Source organism: Lagopus leucura, unplaced genomic scaffold, assembly GCF_019238085.1.
Source record: "Lagopus leucura isolate 7727_CA_CO unplaced genomic scaffold, USGS_WTPT01 Super-Scaffold_73, whole genome shotgun sequence".
In the NCBI taxonomy this organism is placed as follows: domain Eukaryota; kingdom Metazoa; phylum Chordata; class Aves; order Galliformes; family Phasianidae; genus Lagopus; species Lagopus leucura.
The window spans coordinates 39,403,669-39,416,358 of NW_024962252.1; the positions used below are offsets into that span (position 1 = coordinate 39,403,669).

At 35.8% G+C, this 12,690-nt stretch overlaps 1 protein-coding gene across 1 annotated transcript in view; it reads right to left on the reverse strand.

The window, feature by feature from the left end:
• The window catches only part of HS3ST5 (heparan sulfate-glucosamine 3-sulfotransferase 5), an 89,014-nt gene extending 76,674 nt beyond the window's left edge, over window positions 1-12,340 (reverse strand). Inside the window, exon 1 of the mRNA XM_042885594.1 lies at window positions 12,233-12,340. The gene's annotated coding sequence lies outside the window, so the exon portion shown is untranslated. The remainder of the gene's footprint in view (window positions 1-12,232) is intronic.
• Window positions 12,341-12,690: the final 350 nt, after the last annotated feature.

The following is a 12,690-nucleotide window of genomic DNA, read 5'->3' on the forward strand; positions in this document are numbered from 1 at the left end:
AAGAGGCAAACCAGGTTCCAGTGACTATTTGGCTGTAAACAGGACAAAACCCTCCAGCAGGAGGACCTGGAAATCTTCAGCTGATGTTGCTCAAATCTTTATGACAAGAGACCTCAGCATTAACAGCCAGATTCACTAGCATCTGGGGATCTCCACTCACAGACAACGGTTAAGGATCTGCCCTCCCAATTATTTATGTTTGTTGTGATATGGTAACAGCATGGTAACAACATTCCTCTACCATCCCATTGCCTTACATTGATTTCTCAGATGTTGGGAAAGATGATGAAAGTCACAAGATGAAAGAAAAAGGAAAAGCTCAAAACAAGCTTACATAAAATATTCATATCTGGTAGCAACTACAAACAGAAAATAGGAAATAAAAATTCCTGATAAGCAGAACCAATTATGCAGTGTCCAAATTATCTATGTGCAATTCCCTCCAGAAATTTTTCTCTATAGATTTCTGTTGCTGGAATCTAAAATTGAGACAGTCCTTTTGCCTTATATCTTTGGTTAATTTTGTTACTAAATATACATGTAGCCTGGTATGACGAGTTACTAGCAAAAGTAAGGTTCTATGCTTTATTTCTGCCCTCCACTAAAACCCATAACAAACTTCTGTAAAGCAAGATCACACCTCAGCTGTAAAAACTTATAGATTGCAATAGCTTAATTATTGTATCTGTCTCTTGAGATGTTAAATATCTATATCTATATATCTAAATATAAATAAATATGTCTTTTGTGCATTCATAAAATGCACTGTCCTCATTTTTTTTTTTTTTTTTTTTTTTTCATTCTTACAGAGTTATCATTTTCTCCTTGTGATAAATCAATTGATGCTGGCTGGAAATTGTTAAGATGAATCACCTAAGTCTTTTCAGAAAGTACATGTTTAAAATGTTGCTGTTCAAGGATAGGATGAGAGCACACTAACAACTTTGTCTAACAGCTTCTTACAGGTGTAAAGATATGTATCCTTTTCAAATAAAAAAGTGATGAACATGTTGTTTTTCTGGCAATCTCCAATAACATAAAAACATGTTTATTCCATTCTATTTATGTTTCCGTAGTAAAACCTGGCGTTCCTTAACTGGTGATAAATACTAATTCTCATATGAGGAATGGTGGTGTATGTCCTAGAACATTGTTGTGGATTAAGATATGCAGAACCACTGGATTTTAATTTTATATCAGTGCTACAAAACAAAATATGCAGTTAGTTGCAAGCTGGAAAGGTTTGTTGAACTTAATACTAGTTTTATGAACAATAATAGTTCTGCCAAATTACAGAAAATCACAAATAATTCACCTTATTGTTACTTTCACTCATTTTGATGTTCCCATGAAGAAGCCTCTCTGAGATGAAACATCAGTCCATAGAAAAAAACACAGAAAATATTACCATGGTGAACATTCCCACTTTTGCCATCTCAGCACTTCATTCAGTCTTGGAGATCATTGTAGACTTGTTATGTTTCTGAGGCACCTTAATTACGTATGTACATTTGAGACTGAAAAATGCTTTAATTTAAGCTAGCACACAAATATTCAGAAAAATTATCTGCCAGGATCAAGACTAATTGAACTGATATCTTCTGGGTTTTATCTGTAGCTTTGCTGTATAATTTTTCTTTTTCTTTAGAATGCTTTAATACAAAGCAAGAACATGCCTAGAGTCCCACAGAGGTGTTTTGACATTAGACTTAATAAAGCATGAAGAACTCATTAATAAATAATGTTCTGCTAGGTTAACAAATAAAGCTGGATACATAGGCAACACCTAAAATTAAATAACAGCATTCATGCAGCCAAGTAACTTACTAAAATGCAATTGTGCCATTTCTTCAGTGTGTTTGGCAAAGCCAATCACAACACTGCGCAAATAAAAACACTGCAGCATATATGCATGGACTTTCATTTATAATCTTACCTGACAATTTTTATTTGCACTCTGTGCACTTGAAGAGTTGGTAAACAAGCATTCATGACAGTGACAAAGAGACATTTATATTTTGTTCAGCTTTGCTGAGAGATTGCTGCTGCCTGGAGTTTCAAAGGAAAAGACCTCTTGTATTCATTGACTTATGCATCGTGCCATTCCTGTGTCAAAGCTACAAGACTGATACATTTTACTGCAGACACATTTGAATTAGAGCATTCAAGGCTGTGTCAATATTTCCATCTGTCCTCTCTTTCCAAGGTTAAACATGCCGGCAAATTTTGAATCAAGGTCTGAGCAGAGCTTCTAGCAACCTAGGGTCAGTGCCACAACTCCCATCAGCTTCAGTTACAATAGGATTTCATGTTGGAAACCAGACCAGAATTGTGGCAACTTGAGGGTCTGGATTCATTCTCTGTCATCCGTCATGACACCCTTCTCAGTTAAATGCCTAAGCTGGGACATGGAGTCACCCTAAACTCCCACTGTACTCAATCAAGAGATGAATGTTTCCAGAATGTGATTCAGATCTGGGCTGCTGATTACAGAATCAGCTTAAAATGAGCAAGTTCTCAACTTAGAGGCTTCTGCTACAAGATTATGCTTCTAGGCAGAACAACTCCTTAGTCCCTTCAATAAGGCCAAGTAACAGATTGCACAAATTGCACAAGTTTGGGCCTGTGAGATTTACGCAGTTTGTCAGGAGAGAAAAAAAATAGAGAGAGAGAGAAAGGAAAAAGAAAATGTTTACTTATTTTATTTTTAGCTTCTACTGGAGTTATGGTCATATTCTGAATAAAGGATTCATGAGATTTAGAAACAGGGACAAAAAAATACAAATGCAGGTCTTCAATTCTCCATTTTTTTTACGTACAGAAATTCCACATTACTCAATGTTAGTTCACTGTTTTAAGTAATTCAACTATCTTGGAAAGAATATTGATTTAAAATAAAAATATTTTATGCCAAATACTTATGGAGAAGCACATTCCAGCATATTTAGAATGCTTAGAAAAATGAGTTTCTATTTTATACCTGACTGAGCTGCCAGGCTCCAAGACTTACTGTGAATTAGAGAATCACATGAAGATACAATATCTTCTGAAAATGACATAAAATCTCTGATACGTGTGATGCTGCAACCATTTAGGTGGTGCAAACTCATCTTTCCAGCAACATAAAAGTCTCTCTCTCTCCCTGTTTTTTTTTTTTTTTTTTTTTTTTTTTTTTTACAGAATTCAAATCCATGTCATTTTTTCAGACTGAGAAACATCAAATTGAGAAGATGTAAATTTTGAATTTTACAAAAAAGTGCAAAAGTAGAAAAGCTTTACTTTTTTTTTTTTTTTTTTTAAACATTGAAAGATTTAAGTTATTCAGGCATCCAAAATACTAAATAAATGTCTATGCTATGGAACAGTGAGCAGAGGTAGAGAAAGTTTGTGGTCAATTTATTTTCATATTTTTTTTCCATGTAACAATGAACACTATTGCCATCCATCATAACATAAGAATACAAATACATGGAAGTCAGTTGGTGAAAAATTAAGCAGTGGAATGTTTTAATGAATACATTCTCTATTTGTAATTCTCTTGCTTCACAAACTCTGCTGTGTTGGAAAATAGACTGGGTGTTGCGCACTTCTGAAATTGAGGGGCACGTAGCTTGTAGAATCCAGACCCAGTTGCTTTTTATTGTTTTATTTACTTGTCTAGTGACAAATTTAAAATTCAAAAGGAGTTATTAAAGAACAACAACAATGCAAAAATGAAAAAAGCAATATGGGCAGAGGGAATCAGAAATTGTTTTTAAAATTTTTCACTGTCCTGTCACATCTATACATGCAAGACTGTATGGACAAACCTGGAAAGTCTCAACTAGATTTACTCATGTATTTTTGATATCAGTTGTCCCGCTTCAGAAAAGCCTGTTTACTGGGTAACTCACCCAGGACATTTGGCTTGAATGTCTGAATGAAGAACTGACCCAAAGTCACCTAGATAACTCAAACTAGGCAAAACTTGGCTATGTTCTCAAGTGAGCAGCATCAGACTATTAAGAAACCTTCAGGATTTGGTTAATGCCCAACAAAAATTTTGGAAGGATTGTGACATATGAACTGTAGGTACAAAACAAGAATCACATTAACGTTCAGCATTCTATGATGCATCATCACAGGATTTGAAGTGAAAATTTTTCTTGCAAACAAAGATGCATGTGAATTCTTTATTAATAAATGGACATTAGGTAGTGTGGGTTCTTTTTTTTTTCCCCTTCTTCATCCCCCCATTTTCTCTCCATAATTTCAGTGATAGGTTTCTGTATCTAAATTCTTGAACTTACTTTAGTCATATCCATTCCTCTAGGATCATATCAATAACCTATAAACATATCTAAAGACATTGTCTTTAGTTCTCAAGGGCATTATTTTCATTCTAGGATAAATGTGTTACAAGACATTGGACAGTAAAATGACTTCATAATATCGTTTTCATTGTATTTACACAATTTTAGAAGACTACATATACCAGCTGCTAAAAAAATAATAAATTAAACACCAATTTTTTTATAGTAAACTACAAGAGGGCACAGCTGACATTTTTGAAGAAGCCTAAACAGATATTCACATAGCAGTATGTGTATATTACCATGTGATAGAATCACACAGTACATACAGCTGTAGAAGAAATTGCTGTATAGAAAAAAAGCCTTATTGCTCTTTCATTTCCATGCATATTAATCTATGAGGTGAAAAAAATAGATACTTATATTTGTGCCACAGAGTACATGTCAGATAGAACAATCAAAAACAGTAAGAAGAATATTTTTTCAGTTTACTAACTTAAAATAAACTTACAATGAAATATTTGTAAACAATGTGAGCATAGTTTTTGTTTACTTGAAATAGTATTTAACACACTAAAAATAGTATTTGAGGCACTATACAACAGCTGTCAAAGCAGGTTTTTCAGGCTCATTAAGATTGCAGTTTTCTTGATCTCAAGCAAGATATCAGCATACTGATAAATGTTAGAAAGTGCCACTTCCCCCCAGAACAGCAAGAAAGGGCACAGTAAGCTTTAGATATTCTATAACATGCAGATTTTATAGCTGAGTTAGTTGAAAGGGGACCAGGGCTTTTTTTAGAAATGAAGGAAAACAATGAAGCAGATCATTAAATAAAAATTCCCCATAGAAACCAGTACTGTAAGGGAATCATAGAATCACCAAGACCTCCAAGATCATCCAGCCCAACCATCCACCTACCACCAATATATCCCCACATAACCACGTCTTTTAGTACAACAGCTAAACATTTCTAGAACAGCTCAAGGGACAGTGACTCCACCACCTCCCTGGGCAGCCCATTCCTGTGCCTGATGACTCTATCAGGGAAGAAATTTTTGTTAATATTCAACCCAAACGTCACCTTGTGCAACTTAAAACTATTCCCTCTCATCTTATTGCTAATTATGTGGGAGTAGAGGCCAACACCCACCTTGCCACAGCCTCCTTTAAAGGAGCTGTAGAGAGTGATAAGGTCTCTCCTGAATCTTCTCTTCTCCAGACTAAACAATCCCAGTTCCCTCCAGTGCTCCTCATAAGACTTGCGCTCCAGATCCAGATCCCTTACCAGCTTTGTTGCCCTTCTCTGAATGCACTCCAGGGCTTTGATGACTTTCTCATTCTGAGGGGCCAAAAACTAATGTTTTCTTAAATCTCCTAGATCAAGGCAGCTCTCATATATGTAGAGAGCAAAACATTCACACCTCAGCCACTGTCTTTTGAAGACTCCTTGCTGTTTTTTTTGTTTGTTTGTTTTTTTGCCAGAGGCTTACCTGCACTCTTCTGAGATTCCCTGAGGCTGAGAGGAGACAGGTAGATTCAAAAGTTGGTGCACTGGCCCTTTATTAAACAGAAGACCTGGGTTACACAAAAGGTTGATGAAAAGAAATTGCCAGATTTCAGAAGCTGTCCCTGTTCCCCTCTAGCTGATCTGACTGCAGTCAGAATTTATGATTATCCTTTATGGTTCTCATACTGAAATGGAAGAAATTCTGCATTATTTCCATGCCTCCTCTAACAAGCTCTATTTGTTAAGTACACATCTAGTAATATAAACGCAATTTAGAAAAAACAAATGCTTTTTTCATGGCAGTAACAAGTATGGCTTGTTACTTGTATGGTTATACAAATATGAATTGAATTGGTGTGTGCAGTTTTATACCTTTTATTTTATTTCTGCCAATAACTACATGTTCCTACAAATGCCTCACAACTGTGCACTGATCTTTCTACATAGCTTTTGATGGAGAATATGTAAAATTGTTTTTATAAAGTGAGTGAAGCTGTGATAAACTGTACAGCTGTCAAGCCAGTGAAGAGACTGCAAGAAAAGATTACCAGAAGGAAAATGTTCTAGGAAAATATTTCGTTGTAAGGCCCAAGTACTAGCTGCTATTCATATATGCAAAACATATAGGGAACAAACAGGATGACCAGAGTTTTTCCCAAAGACATATTCAATTTGAGTCAGAACTTTTCTGGTATGTCTTTACCCAAAATCAGGCATGAAAAGTAAAAAGCTAATGACTTGTTGTTCTGCCTGGGAAAAGGTGCAAGTTGTCAGTGAATATTAACAGCTTTTCAGTTATTTCTCCTCTGTAAAGATGTTCATAACTGTTCACTGATGTTTGGGAACATGTCCAGATACTTGATGCATCCTGGAATCAGGGAAATTTGAGGTCAAAATCATCATATTACTAGTATTCAGCTGTAGCCTTGTGTGGGAGATACTTTACTAGCAGATTTCATGCATGTTTTCACCTCTACTGGCCAGTTACTCCTTTTGATAGACAATTACAGCTGTGATTTGGACACTTCAGAGGTTAGGGATGTTCATATGACCTCCTAGTAATTAAATTACCTTTCACCATCCTCCTACAAAATATAAAAGGCTTAATGTTAGCAGATATATAGAACTGCAGAAAGAAAAAAATTTTTGTTAAAAAGACTCCATAGTGTTTGCAGACCCTTAAAGCTCACTGCATATAGAGATACATTATGACTCTCCCAGGAGCCTTCTTTGCTTAGAGGGTTTTATACTGTTTCTTCTGGAGGCTGTCCATTTCTGGAATATGGAAAAATAATTATGGATATCAAGAGATCTGAAATGATGAGAACACAATGAACTAATGCTCAAAGGCATATAACTAGGAACCTTGCTAAAATGGCTTTCTGGATCATTTCTGTCTTTCAATCAGTGTTGCCTGGATCACACTCAAATTGAGTCTGAGCCACATGCTCTTCTCCAGGAGCCACTTTCCCCCAGGCAGTGCAACATCTTTGTGATAACTCTGGTTTCATCTGTGGAAAATGAGATATACACTTGGGTGTCATCTGTAGGGCTTGCAGCAGCTTAAATCCTGTATAAATACTCTTCAGAAAGCATTGGAAAGGGATGAAGAAAAAGAATTTATGGTCCTGTGGTCAGGACAGGTGCAGAATATTTTTACCACTGTTTTTTTGGGGGTTTTACCAAAACCCAAAAACAGTTTCACCACTGATATTTTTGGGTATTAGTGGAATGAGGTTTTGTGTCTGCAAGGTATATAAGACCAGGACATATTCACTTGCCATTTAAAAGAAGAAGAAAGATAAATCAAACTCTTCTTTATTAAACTCTGAAATTAAAGTTTCCTTACATATTAATACAAATACAGGAGTCTGAATTAATAATACTAGCAGTAGAATCATAGAATCATAGAATTGCTCAGGTTGGAAAAGACCTTAAAGATTGTCAAGTTCAACTACAACCTAACCATACTACCCTAACTCAAAAAAAGCCCTTTGCTAAATCACATCCCTGAGCACCACATCCAAGCAGTCTTTAAACACATTCAGGATGGTGACTCAACCACCTCCCCGGGGAGCCTATTCCAGTGCTTAACAACTTTCTGTAAAGAAATTTATCCTGATACCCAACATAAACTTAACCCGATACAACTTGAAGCCATTTCCCCTCATCCTGTCACCTGTCACCAGCAAGAAAAGACCAAACTCGCTCTCGCTGTGATCACCTCTCAGATACTGGAAGAGAGCAATAACGTCTCCTCACTCTCTTCCCCATGCTGAACAGCCCCAGTTCCTTAAGTCGTTCCTCATAGGACATATTCTCCAAGCTCTTTACAAGCCTTGTTGCCCTTCTTTGGACCTGCTCCAGCACCTCAATGTTCTTTCTGTACTGAGGTGCCCAAAACTGAGCACAGTACTTGAGGTGAGGCCTTACCAGTGGCAAGTACAGGGGCAGGATTATTTTCCTAGTCCTGATCACCACACCATTCCTGATAGAAGCCAGGATGTTGTTGGCCTTCTTGACCACATGCTGCACAATACAAAACAAATAGATTAAGGAATACTGTTCCATACTGCAATATATTTGGGGCATTATTTATTTATCATTTAATTTTATGATACAGAAGACTTACTGACAGAACAGCTTTACTTGATAATTTTCTTGTTTAGTGGAACTGATGTATTAAAAAGGTTAATGTACTAAATTTACATTTTTACAGACTCATTTTTTCTTATTCCTTTCTCTCCTCTCTTATTCTTAACCTCTTTAAAAAAGAAATGATACAAAACAGAACTTCTTTTTGACAGTTAGAGTCAGAAAATTTACTTTCCCTGACGATTTTCATGCTCTATGCTCTACAAGCTTCGCCATCATAAACCACTTTGCATGTATTAAGAAGGAGTATTATATTAGATGAGGCAATTTAAGTGTATCCCATTTCACTTGGTGAAATTAAGCAGCTTTGCATTATAACTAAGTTGAGCTAATGAGAATATGCTTGAAGCGTGTGTTACCTGGAACTGAAGTTAGCTAGTAATTCAGTACTGCAACCTATGAGTTTGCAGAATGATGGCAAGAACCCTGCTGTGAGGGAGATAGGAAAATTATTATAATATGCATTCCTAAATTGAATGAGTATTTTGCTCAGCAGAGGCCTCTTGACTGCAAATAGTCTGAAATTACATCCTGCTGTTTAAAATACTTTTTTTTGAAGTGAGTAAAAATGCCCACATTTTCTTAAATCAAATAATTTTCAAATCATATGTGACTAAAATTACTGAGAAAAGGAAACAATATACCCTTCATTTCCACCAGTAAAAGCTATTTGATACTGAAATTCTTGATAGAATTTCTCTAGAATTCATGGTTTGATACTTTAATTTTAATTATTTAATTGTCTGGGAAATGTTATCATATTTCCATGTTATCATTTCACAACTGAAGTAAGTTTGTTTACAACTTTCTTATTTTGTACAAGGAAAATTTGAATATACATTTCATCAAAATCAGCTAGTGGATATAACACTCTATGCACTAGTAGGCTAAAATATGTGTATGTACACATTTGCATTTATATGCTGGCAACTCTTTCTCTCCACCCCAAAACAAAGTGGTTCTATTCTTAGCTGTTTTCTGGAAGATGTCTCTACTTTGTACTGCTCCCTGAACTCTACCCAAGCATTGGGCAGCATGGGACTGTGGAACAAAACTGTACTAGGGAACATATGAATGGATGGGATGGATCAGCACTGAACAGGGCTCAGCATCATCTCCAAGCCCTGCTTTTCTGACACAGATAGGTAGATAAAGGTTTAGTTTTTCCGATGGAACATAATGGACTAGAGGAAAATGTGATTACTCTTGTGTGAAAGACAGCTCTCAGGAAAGTCAACAAGCAAGGCAAAAGTGATGACAAGGGCTGAGACATGGCTTCCAGAAAATACCACCCCTTTTCTGGAACTCTGAGCATCTTACATTGAATTTATTCATGTTTCTTTGGATTAACATTCAGAATTCTGACCCGCTTCTGAAGTAGTGGATATATCACTTCTGTTTTTTCACTTCACAAAATATAGCTAATAGCAGACATCTTTATACCACTTATTAGGTTGATCTCCCAAGACATAAAAGTGCAAAATTTACCTTCCCTGTGTAAATGGACTCTACTCCCAGCATCCAGGAAGTTGTTGTAGCCTCAAGACTTGCATTAAGGATATGTTTTAAATCTGGGGTTATGAAAAATGGTCCCACCTCATAAGCCTTAGTATATGTGTGTGTTTGTTAGCGCACAAAGTTTCTTTTAACTTAACAACCTTGGTACTCATTTCAGCATAACTGTCGTTTGTTCATTTACACCAAGATCTCTGTAGATAACCCCAGTTGCTCTTGCATTCTTGCAGAAGGAAAAAGTTAGTTAGTAACAGAATGTATAATGGAAAATTTAGACAGGTGAAACACTATTGGATTTGCAGCCAGTTAGAGAATTTAGCTCTTATATTTTGATTTACACTGTTCAAATGGACATATACTTTGCCTATTAAAGAAAGTTCTCTCTCCAGCCTACCACATAACTTTTGTAATATTTGTAGTAGCATGAACTACACAATCAGTGAAACTGAAGAGTAAACAATGTTTTTGCATAATTTGCCATCCAAATTTAAACACTCATATTAATGATTGTGCACTTTAGCAACAATGTTGTAAGTAAAATGCCTACAATATTTCAACATTTCCTATCCTAATATTGCATGGTTATGTCAACAATTGCACTGAGCTCACAGAACATCTAATTTTGTACATTTGATATATTTAATAGTCAAAGAAATGCATATTGCTCAAATCCCTCAGAGAGAAGTGCAAAATTCTTAGATACTACAGTGAAGGCACCTTACAAAACTGACATAGCTCTTCTTCATATGGGAATATTTGGAAAATCTTAGAACTCTGCTAAGATGTTTTTTATTGTGGTCTGTATTTTTATAACCATGTTTTGGTCCTACTGAACTCCATTACAAAAATTCTCAGTAACTTCAATAGATTAAACAAAACCACATTATTACATTTTTTTCCCTATTCAATCAGGAGTAGACGGTGCTAATGGGTAAACAATTCCTTTTGATGAAAGGTATTTTTGTCTTTTATTTACTCTATAGAGAGGGCAAGCATTTAAAATGCACACGGAAGTGCTAGCTAGAGTGGCAGACACAAAGAGATTGATTAGAAAGCTATTATTCAGATGATATCACTAAAACTCCTCCACAAAAATGAGAGCAATATTTAATCTATGTAGTTCTAATTGCATAATGTTTGAGTGCCACCTGTTTTAGCCAGTGGAATTCCTGAAAACATTTTAATTGGTTGTGAAAATGATTTGTAGGAAAAAATTATATTTGTAAAACTATTTAAAAAAACATCAACTCGAATAAGAAGCTGTTAAGAGAGAAAACTGAAAAGGCTTTTACCCCCTGATTCCCATGTAGTGCAAATCTCGAAGAATATTCTGAGAAAGATGGAAAACAGATGGCAGTCATAGATAAACTCAAGGTTAAGTGATTGTTCATTTTTCTACAGTACATAGCATTACCCACATCATTATAAACATTGCCTTTTTTTTTTTCTCCCCATAATGTTATGGTGCTAAAAGTCCTGATGTATCTTTATGATCTTGCTACATTCCTTGTCAGTTATGTGTCTGAGACATCACTTGATACACATCACACGCACATACACTACATCATCCTTTTGAGAACATATCTGTTTGCACAATGGTTTCTTCAGTATTTTCAGTCGTACAAAATCACGTCATTAAATTGTTCTATTTGAGGGTGATTTCTTGCGGTAGCAGAGAGGTGATAGAATCATACCATAGAATATGTGATATTTTTACTGAAATCATCAAATAGACAATGCATTTTATAAGAATCTCAACTTCCAGGAAGTTGATAGCTGATATAAGGAAGAGCTTTTATTGTATTCTACATCTTCAACATGCCTATGACTCCCATATGACATTTAGAGCTAATGTCAACTAAGCACAAATTTGGACAAAAGTCTGAAGAAGGGCTGTCTTGTGAGCATAGGCAAACATAAGAATCTCTCCTCCTCATCTTTTGTCAGTGATAAATCAGACAAAAGTGATTGCCATGAACTAAATCCAAACTTAGAAGAAATATTGCAGAAATTATTTACGGTAATAAAGCCTGGAGCATGGATAGAGCTTGCTCTTGTCTGCCACCAAGTCATGCAGAAGTCTGTTGGACGAGCTCTCTACCTAAATTTATTCAGTGGTAAAGCACAGTCTCAGGCATATATGTGATGTCAACCACCATTTTTTTAATCTGTAGCTTTGTATAAGCAACAAATTGAAATACAGGCTGCACAAGTACTAGTTAAGTGAATCAGTCCCAAAACTTTTAAGGAGTATACTAACCTTTGTGTCCTTATGCACATTCAGAAAGTCCAATACATCCACTTCCAATGAAGAATATTCAAGAGGAATTTAACTCATCTGTTCCAGTGTTTAGTCTCAAGAAGTCTTTAGTGGTTACTGAAAAGACCAGCGAAGGCATGAAGCATCTCCAGTTATGCAGGTGGAAAGATCAGACATGTCTGCTGAAATGGTGTACAACTCGCTGAGCCTGTACAAAAAGAGAAGATTTCTTCTTATACATTCGAAAAAAAATAAAAAAAATACAGCAGTCTTCCAGACTGAAAAGAAATTTTGTGCGGCAGTGCCCCACAAGTAGATCTTGCCACCTCAAAGTTTTGAAAGTACTGTCTCAATATCACGTAAACATTGGCGGATGAGAATCTAGACCACAGGTTAGGGAGGAAAGGGAATGGGAAGAAAAATCACAGCAAATGTGTTTCATAAGAGTAAGACATTCG